Genomic DNA, 10,734 nt, shown 5'->3' on the forward strand with positions numbered 1-10,734 from the left:
TGGACTAGAGATGTAAATCTGTGGATCATCAGAATAGAGGTAATATTTTGAGCTATGGGAATAGATTAAATATCTCAGTAAAACATAAAGAGAGAAAGAAGAAGGAAAGTATTGCGTGCCAACCCAAGAAAAAGCATAAAGTATTGATGGTTGCAGATAATGTAAATTGGTGTATTTGAGTCTCACAGGTGATTCTGATAATGAACCAGGCTGGAAACCACAGCTTTATAGTATTTTTCTAATAAACTCTCTGGCAAAGGTACTTCTCCCATGGTTCAAATAATCCCAAGAATGCTGAGAAGGGGAATATGCTGCTCAAAATACTCAGCAAAAGTAATTACTGGGAGAACCCATGAAAAATATCAGTAAGACAATAGAGAAATATTGTGTATAATAAAATATAATAGATGTGTATAATAAAATATGATGGGTATGTAACTAGGTTTCTTAAAGAAAGAAGGTCGACTAATCGGATAGATATCAACATAACAAATATCCTGGTTTCTTGTGCCAACCATTTGAGACCAGGTAATTAAATGTTCTCAAGAAGTATATGTATTTTTCCCAGAAGCTTGCACCAAACTTCTTAGATCCTGTTAGTGTCAGAAGGAATCATGAAGGGACAGATGGAAGCTCTAAAATGGAACAGTAATTACAGTAAAAGAGCATAACTGTTATTTATAATTACATGCCTCTGAAGAGTTCTTTCCTTCCAGTTCTAGAGGTTTGACCCCTTCTGAGGTAGAGTACTTGTAAATACTAGGGAAGTAAGACAGATTTAAAGGTTATCTGTCAGGAGGTGGGGGCATATACTTCACAGACTTCCGTAGCTTCATGAAAGAAGCCTAAAAAACACAGTAAATGTCATCTTAAGAAATAGGTGCTTAAAGTCAGAATGAATATAAATAATTTATTTAAATATTAAATTTCAGGGCAATACCTATAACTTCTAATAGATAATAAAGACACATAAAAAGTAGTTTCATTCCATAAAAAAGAATGAAATTTTGCCATTTGCAGCAACACGGACTTGGAGGGCGTTATGCTAAGTGAAATAAGTCAGAGAAAGACAAATACTGTATGACATCACTTATATGTGGAATCTAAAAAATACAACAAACTAGTGAATATAAAAAAAACAAAAAAGCAGACTCACAGGTATAGAGAACAAACTAGTGGTTACCAGTGGGGAGAAGGAAGGGGGGAGGGGAAATATAGGGATGGGGGAGTAAGAAATACAAGCTATTATGTATAAAATAAGCTACAAGGGTATATTGTAAAACACAGGAAATATAGCCAATATTTTATAATAACTATAAATGGAGAATAACTCTTAAAAAAAAGGTGATTCAGGGACTCTTTCCCAAACTCTGATACTGTCAATGCTGTTATGTGTGGCCGTCCTCTATATTCTTCATTAGTTACCCCACTGGATATCACCCATTATTTAAAATAAATTCATAGAATGAGGAATCTAAAAAAAGTATATTCATTCCAAATAATCTACTAAAACAAATGGCAGTCAGAAGGCAAATAAGGACATCCAGATAGCATATGAGTTCTACAGGCAGAATTTTTCCATTTCAACTTCTGCCAAATAAGGAGGCAGCTCCATCCAAAGACTTCTGATCTCTCTGCATCCTCTCTCTGGATAATCTCATTCTCTCACAACACTCATGATGATGTCAGTGACCCCTAAATTCAGACTTCTTTCCCAACTCTTTTTTCACGTTTTCAATGGCCAGCTGAACATTTTCACCTAGTTAATCTTAAATTCACTCTGTTCAAAATTGAGTGCATTCTCTTCCTTGGAAAACCTGCACCTCCTTTTGTGTTATCTTTTTCTGTTTATGTCATCACCACCTTTTTTATCCCTTATAAACTGTAAATCTCAGCTCTATCTTTGTCTCCTCCTCTTCTTTGCCTCCACAGATGCTGTAAATCTGTCTATTTTTAGCTTCCCAGTTGCCAAGCCCTACACTTTTACCTCAAAAGAGTCTGATGTTTGTCCCATCTTCCCAATTCCCTCTGCCATTTACATGTCCAGTTCTTGTTATTTCTTACCAAGACTAGTATTGTAGCCACCCCATTTAATATCTCCTGCACAGGTGGATGTTCTAGGAGGCTAGTGAAACTTAGATTTCAGAACCCAACACTCACATGAGCCCCTTCCAAGGTCCTCTACCTAATGTCAAATTCATTCTTGAAGAGCACCCCCCTAATTATTTAAGCTTCAGGCCCTCAGAGCACCAGACTTCCTAAGGCATGACTGACCATGCCAATCTCTGACTCAGTGGCCCACCATCAAACCACCCAAGGTGACTACATAATAAACACATTCTCCTCTGCCTGATTGAACCTTTCTTGGTCTTGCCCAAACATGCCTTCCCACCTATATCCCTTTTAGTCCACTTAATATATACTATTCTTAAACCAGTGAGTTGCTACTACACACCCTCTTGTTAACCAACTCCACTGTGCTTTTGCTGACATATTTTCCTCCAACAAGAGCATCCCTCCTGCCTCACCCTCACCTTTCTCCCTACCATACCCCAAGCTGAGATTTCACCCAGTGCTAAGGTTCCATATTAGGTATCATCATCCTCGTGAAGTCCTCTTAGATGTTTGCTAGCTAAATGCAAGTTCTCCCTCCTCTAAACTCCCACTGACTAGAATTTCCCAAATGAAATTATTACTTTATATCTTTGGGGTATAAGCAAACAATGGCCCATGTGTTAAATCCATACATTTATGGATTTGTTAAATCCATAAATAAATCCTGTTCATAAATAAACTTTTATTGGCATACAGCCACACCCATTTGTTTACATATTGTCCTGTGGCTGCTTTTGTTATACATGACAATAGCAGAGTTGAATCTTATAACTTTTATCCAGAATATATATTTTTTCATCTTTTAAACTTTCTAAAATTGAGAGGCTTTCTTTGTAGTCATTAGTTAATTAGGTAGACTACCTTATAATATCAATTTTTATTTGCATTGTTATTTCTTGCATCCCAGGTGAAAGATACCTGGAATGCAAGGAACAAGGAGTAGAGACATTAAAATGTCGGCTGGGTACAATGGGAAGACACTGACTGATTTATACCTTAAGAAAATCATTCCTGATATAAGAGCTTGTGGATATAAAAATCCTCCATCAAAGTTGTCTTACCACAGTAGACAATGAAATGTGATTCTCAGATACCCTTTCAAGAAAGGACTCACTTTGGGACTTCCCTGGTGGTCCAGTGGTTGGGACGTCTTCTTCCAATTCAGGGGGTGCAGGTTCGATCCCTGGTTGGGGAGCTAGGATCCCACATGACTCGTGGCCAAAAGACCAAAACATAAAAGAGTCAATATTCTAGCAAGTTCAATAAAGACTTTGGAAATGGTCCACATCAAACAAGCAAAAACATTGAAAGAAAGGAAGGAAGGAAGGAAGGAAAGAAAGAAAGGGAGAGAGAAGGGAGTGAGGGAGGGAGGAAGGGAGGAAGGAAGGAAGGGAGAAAGAAAGAGAAAGAAAGAAAGAAAGGACCCACCAGCTGTGAGGAGAGTGGTTGGCTGATAGCCTTGCCAACACAATGTGTACTCAAACTTTCTGATATTTGCCAACGATAGGTGAGAAATGGCATTTCAGTAGTTTCAATAAGCATTTCCTTATCATGAACAAGATTGAACACTTTTTCGTATTCTTATTTTCTTATGTTTAAGATTTTTTTCATTTCTGTAAGGTGTCTCTTCATATCCTTTGACTATTTTTCAATTGGGCTGATAGTCTTTTCAATATTGATTTGTAGAAATTATATATTAGGGAAATTGACCTTTTTTCTACAATGTAAACTGCACTTCATTTTCCTAGTTTGTCACTTGTCTTTTGACTTTGTTTATGGTGGCTGTGCTGCAAGGATTACTTCCTGCAGGTCTGGAATTAGCCTGAACTGTTTGGCTGAAACACATGCACAGCATTGGTCAAGGAATGAAATGAACTGAGTAATAGTGTTGCTTTGAAACCATGGGTTTTAGGTGAGTTTTGGCATAGTAGTTTATACCAGCTTGTTAGCATTGTTGATTGTTAGCAGTGAGACTGATGATTTGTACCCAGCCTCACTAAGACTCCTAGAGGAGCTCTGACTTAAGCTCTTACATGGAAGGAATATGCCTAAGTGACCAGCAAGGTAAGAATAAGCCCCATCTGAGACTCCTTTGGGGGCTCCCTGGTTCTGAGATATTTTGTGCATACATCAGTGGTTCCTGATCTGAGAGATAAAGTACATCCTGGTACAGCCCTCCAGACAGAGTATGGTTGAAGTTTGCACCTAGCCTCTCCAGGCTGCCCTTGGCTGTGATGCATATCCTTATTTTAATGTTGTTGCTGTATTACATCATTTTCCTAAAATAAACTGTAGATTTGAAAGCCATTGTCATTTGGGATCCTATGAGTCTTCTTAAGCAGTCAAATCCTGTCGCCATCAGTAAATGCAGTGACTTTTGCAATGCAAATTTCTTTTTATCTTTATATAGTCAAAATTGTCAATCTGCTTTATAGCTTTGGGATTTGTTGTGTTATTATTTTTATCTAAACTAATTTTTTCATCTGATTGTTGATTTATTTTATCTTTGCTGTTGGCTTAAAATTGCTTCATTTGTTGTAGAATTTGAGTCTCAGATTTGTTGAATGGGATCTTTTGCCTTCTCTCTCTTTCTCTCTCTCTCCTCTCTGTGGACTTATATTGATGATTCAAAGTCCTTATCCCAGAGTGATTTGGGGAAATATAACAAATCCAGTTCAGTCACTGAGCCAGTGGGAGACTTGCTCGGTTGATATTGGTGAGGCTGAATCCCAACTCCTCAGGCTCACAAATTAGTCATAAGCCCACAATAGCTTCTTTATGCCTCATTTCCAGAGCAGGGGACATTAAACAGTGAGCCCTATACAGTCCCTATATACATGTAACCCGAATCCCAGAAAACCTATACTTTGAACCTCAATCACACCTTTGATTTTCTGCCCAGAGAGATGTTCCTCTAGATTACGAGCCCACATAGGGTCTTTTATATTTTATATATCATTCCAACATGTTTGGAGAAGAATTTATGACTCTATCTTGATCATAAATGTATGGTGATATGCAAATATTTTTCCTATATTTCTCTATCTATATGCTGAAAGAAATAAAATGTTATATTATTAAATAAAATATGTATTTCACATACATATTTTACTGTCTGTAACTATGCTCCCAAGAAGAACTCTCTTCTAAAACCATGATCAGGAGAACAAAGAATAGCTTTCAGAAGAGTTTGATAAATAACCTCTAATCACTCTCAATCAGGACTCCAGCCAGAATTTCTGACGCTGCTGTATATTTTAATAATCCCAGCTACTCACTAAGCAATCCTTCCATGTAACAATAGATCACTGACCCACCATTCCAACTGCAGTTCTGAGTGTGATGTTTTGATTAAAAACTAAATTGCTAAGCATTGTACAATAAAAATCAGACTTCTATAATTATGGGTTTAAGTAGCTGAAAGTGCCTGAAAGAACAGCCTCTGATCTCTTCTTTCACTGATACAGGCAAGAGGATTAAAGCTGAAAGACCATCCAGAGATCTGAGGTCAGAAAGAATGCATGGACGAAGTGGTCCATAAAGAGACTTGGGATCCAACTGAGATCCAGCTTAAGAGTCTTAGAAAGCAAAGTCATTAGCACCTAGTAAAGGCTCTGAGCCTCTGCTAAATCTCTGCAGAACTATTGTTCTCCCATAGTAATGAAATGGAGAAAGTTATGTTCACTAGAATTCTTTTTCAGGGACAGTACTACCTTTGTTTGGAAGTCACTCCTCAATAAGCCTGCCTGGGATAGGTGCTGAGACCTGCAGGGAACCTCAGAGTGTGTGGAAGTGACCTGGAGGAAATTCTTGGTGAAACCAGATGGAGGGGGGGAAAGGAAGAAGTAGAAAAAGGTGCGATAGCAAGAAAAGTGGCAAGATGTGCAATATGCCTGTGATCCTTCCTACGTCCCTTCCCCAAAGTTCAGTAAAGATCCTCAAAATATATGTAAAAATTTGATGGGAATGGTTTTTTTTCCAGTGGAAACAGTGAACGGATGGGCCTATACATCCAAGGGGTCCTGGAACAACTTAGAAACAGCCTACACAGACAAGGGAATACAGGAGCAGAGAGAAACAGAGTCAGCAAGTATTTTCTATAAAGAGCAAACAAGTAAATATCTTAGACCTTGTGAGGTCCATAGCCTCTGTCACAACTGCTCAATTCTGCCTTGTAGCATGAAAGCAACTGTGGACAATATGTAAAATATATATATTTCAGAATTGGAATTTCACATAAGTTTTCATGCGTCACAAAATATTATTCTTCTTTTAGTTTTTTCGTCAACCATTTAAAAATGTAAAAGCCATTCTTAATTTGTAAACCATATAAAAACATAAAATTTGGGCTTCCTTGGTGGCACAGTGGTTAAGAATACACCTGCCAATGCAGGGGACATGGGTTCGAGCCCTGGTCTGGGAAGATCCCACATGCAGCAGAGCAACTAAGCCCGTGTGCCACAACTACTGAGCCTGTGCTCTAGAGCCTGCGAGCCACAACTACTGAGCCCACGAGCCACAACTACTGAAGACCACGCACCTAGGGTCCGTGCCCTGCAACAAGAGAATCCACCGCAATGAGAAGCCCGCACACTGCAACGAAGAGTAGCCCCTGCTCACCACAAATAGAGAAAGCCCACGTGCAGCAACGAAGACCCAACACAGCCAAAAGTAAATAAATAAAATAAATATATTTAAAAAAATAAAAAATAAAAAAGCAAGAGTTACAATGTTAATATAAAATCAGAATTAAACATTGAAAGCATTAAACAGGAGTGTCATTAAAAAAAAAAACATAAAATTTGGCCCATGAGCTATAGTTTACTCTCCCCTGGCCTGAGATATAAGGTATAGGAAGGCAGTTAAGTCATGGGAAGACCTTCAGGCTGTCCCAGGGAGTAGAAGACATGCTAGTCTATAAAGGTAGGGTTGTACCTGCAGCCATGCAGGTAACTTCTATCAAAGCTCTGGCAGCTCTATAATAAAGACATGGGAAACTCTAAGGAGCTTCTTAGTTACCTTAGAGGACCCTCCCTCCTGACCTCTGCACTCCTCTTTCTGCCCAGTGAAACATGTTTGTGTCATATTTAAGCAAAACAAGTGTTTTTTCAGACTAGGAGGGACAAGGAGAAAAGTTTCATGGTGAATAGAAGGAAAAAATGATCAGATGACACAAATTTGTTTTTTGGGAACTCAGGATGCAGTTAGATTCCAAGCATAGACTTTCAAAGACTTGAATTCATCACATAATTACATTATTATCTTGGAACTTTGAAGATGAAGGCCCTTCTTTCTCTGGCTCCTCTGAGCCACACATATCCTAAACTAGAAGGTAAGTGAAGAATCAAGCAATTCAAGCTTCCATGGGGCTTACAGGCAATGGTGTGGAAGTTTCTGGAGTAGGGAGATAAAGCTCACGTGTTCCTGAGTCACTCCAAAAAAAGTATTAAAAAACTGAAAGCTGCATGTTAGACTTAGAGTCATAGAAAAGGGAACATGTGGGGAGAGAAAATAGATGTGGATAAGTAGATGGGTATAAGAAGAAGAAATAAAGATTAGAGAATTGACTTCAGTTCAGTTTCTAATTCACTAGTTTTTTTCTTCCTCTCGTCATTTAGAAAGTCAATTGTATTTCCAGTTTAAAATTGCCTTACAGTTTTAAAAAACTGCCTTATGGTCTAAAAATTGCTGGTAAATGTTTTAGGCATTGTTGGAATTCAAAGCCTTCTGGAAAATATGTGGATCACATATTCCAAATTTGACTGTATAATGTACTAACACATCCAGCAGGTCAGAGAATCTCAATACCTTTCCTTAAACTGGTCCTAGTTAAGGACTTAACAAATTGCTCAGGGAGATTCCTCTCTAACTCTGATGGATTAAAAAAAAAATGAATGTTCTCCCCTCCTTCAGAAACATTAAGGGCATTGGTTCCCTTCCCTTCTGGTCCCAAGATACTGCTAAGGGCAACCCCTTGGATCCAGCTGAGATAGGCTGGGACCTGGGATTCTCTACCAGAGTGCTTGCACCAGGACAAAGGTCTCCTCCAGTAACAAAATACAAAGAAACTATGAATGACTAAAAATAACTACACGCATGTGCAGTTGGGGTAATTATACACAATAGGATACAAAAAGGCCACAAACCAACTGCCATTTCTGAGGTGCCAGGAGAAAAAGCAGGGTACTGTGGCATGATTCCTGCACACGGCACCACCACAGAGGTGAGCAGACTACCTAAGGTGGGACTCCTGTGGACCCATGGACCTGCCCCTTCTATTACCCCATTTAAGGACCCACAGAGCTTCTCTCAGGGAACAGTAAAGACACCTCTTTCTTGTTTTTGCTCCTTGGAGCTACAGAAGTAGCCTCAATAAAGCCTTACCTGAAATTCTCATCTGGCCTCTTATCAGTTTCTACTGATTAAAGGATCCAAGGGCCCTTGTCGGTAACACAGACTCATGGTGTTCTTTGGTTTTTACTTAGGTCTTTACATCTTTAAAAACACTTGGGATTGCTTATAATAAAACACAGGCAGAATAAGACTGAAGATGATGGGACCTCCCTGGTGGCACAGTGGTTGGGAATCTGTCTGCCAATGCAGCGGACACGGGTTTGAGCCCTGGTCCGGGAGGATCCCACATGCCACGGAGCAACTAAGCCTGTGCGCCACAACTACTGAGCCTGCACTCTAGACCATGAGCACCACAACTACTGAAGCCTGCGCACCTAGAACCCGTGCTCTGCAACAAGAGAAGCCACTGCAATGAGAAGCCCATGCACTGCAACAAATAGTAGCCCCCTCTCGCCGCAACTAGAGAAAGCCCGCATGCAGCAACGAAGACCCAACACAGCCAAAAGTAAATAAATAAATAAATTTATTTAAAAAAACAAAAAGATCAAAGATGATTAAAATAGGACCAAGGGCAGCTACAAGCAAACAAGGGAATACCGAGGAGCTATAGAAATGCTCACCAGAAATTTGCTCTGAGTTTCTGACAGAGAATGAGGTATGTATCCTTCATTATTATTAGAAGGAAATACACCAGTTTATCTGAAAGATTCAACCCTTTGCTTCACCCTAAGTTTTGAAATGAATTTCATTATTCAGTAACATGAGTTTATTTATCAAGACCGACCTCTGTGCCTCTGGATGTTATAGGCAATAGAGAAACAGAGATAGAGTGCATTTCCTGTCCTCCAGGTGTTCATGGTGTAGGGAGGAAACAGGTATCTAGATAAACTACTAATATGGGTTAAGATCCCTAATGGAACCATATACAAGATACTATAGAGGAGTCATCATGAGTGCCGCCGCCGCCAGGCAGCCCCGGGGAATCCACCCGCATCCCTGGCCACAAGGTCCCGCTAGAGAAGCCCCCTGGCGGCTATGCTGAGTGTCTGAACCAATGACTTAGCAGGGCGGGGGGCCGGCAGGAAGGAGGAAGTAGGCCTTCCCGCAGACCCTACTGAATGATCCGATTGGGAAAATGAAACGGAGGAAGCAAGACAAAGGGCAGAGGCTCCTGCATGGCTGTGAATGATGCCCTGGATCGACTGATACCCTGGACATGGAGCGTGAGAACAGCACCACCGTGGGGCGTGAGTGGAGCCTGCGGATGTGGAGGCGGGCCACCACTCTCCTGGGAGGTGGTTTTCCAGGCTCTGGCTTCTTCATGTACCACCGCCAAGAGAATCGGGACAGGGATGCTGACTTGGATGTGGATGACATTCTGGAGCTTGGGAAGCCACGGTACACGGAGGCTGATGCCATCCTCTGCACAGGCGAGGAGCCAGGTGAAGCCGAGGAGAGAGGCACACTCCTCCAGGGGGCAGTCCTAAACGGCCCTCCCAGCACATGCACCACGCCCGAGTTCTCTAAACAGGCGAGGAAAGAGATGCCTTCTACCAGCAGTGGTGAGAGCAGCACGCAGGAGGCCGTGCAGAAGACCAGCAAGGAATAGCAACCGAAGATGTAGCTGTGACCATGTCTGAGGCCCTGCTGGGTCAGGGAGCTTGGATGGCGGCTATCCTGTGGGGACCATTACAAGTGCCTCGTCGGCATGGACTCATACTTGATGCCCTGAAGACCATGCAGGGTTAGCATGTGCGCTGTGAGGGGTGCTGACTGCGGACCCTGGTTGCTGAGAATCTCCACCCAGAGACCCATGGAGAATCCACTCATGAGCCAGCCACCCCAGGCAGGCCTTGCCTCCAGCAGCCCCCCTCTCCGCCCCCCGCCCCCAATGACATGACCTCCCCCTTGTACACACTTCCACTCAGGTTCTCCACGTACATACATGCACTCACCAAGGACTGTGGAGCCAGAGTGGAGGCAGAGGCTCAGGCCCTGCCTGCCAGATCCCACCAAGATGGGGGGCCATACCTGTTCCAGGTTCCATTCCCGGGGTAGGAAGGTGGGGGAAGTAGGAAGGGGAGGCAGTCCAGCAAGGCTCCTGAGATCCAGCCCCCAGCCTGACAGATGGACAGACAGACATGCAAACACCAAACTGAAGCACATGTAACAACAGGACCGTATATGTTTACAATGTTGTGTATAAATGGGACAACTCCTCCCCTTAGGTTGTAGGAGTTTCTTCTTTTGTTAAGAACAACTGGA

At 41.5% G+C, this 10,734-nt stretch overlaps 1 pseudogene; it reads left to right on the plus strand.

Moving 5' to 3' along the window:
• The first annotated feature begins 9,347 nt into the window (after positions 1-9,347).
• Positions 9,348-10,117, plus strand: LOC111164799 (E3 ubiquitin-protein ligase RNF220 pseudogene; annotated as a pseudogene).
• The last annotated feature ends 617 nt before the right edge of the window (positions 10,118-10,734 follow it).

Source organism: Delphinapterus leucas, chromosome 4 (genome assembly GCF_059928025.1).
Source record: "Delphinapterus leucas isolate spDelLeu-1000000601 "Yukka" chromosome 4, BTC_Dleu_Yukka2, whole genome shotgun sequence".
In the NCBI taxonomy this organism is placed as follows: domain Eukaryota; kingdom Metazoa; phylum Chordata; class Mammalia; order Artiodactyla; family Monodontidae; genus Delphinapterus; species Delphinapterus leucas.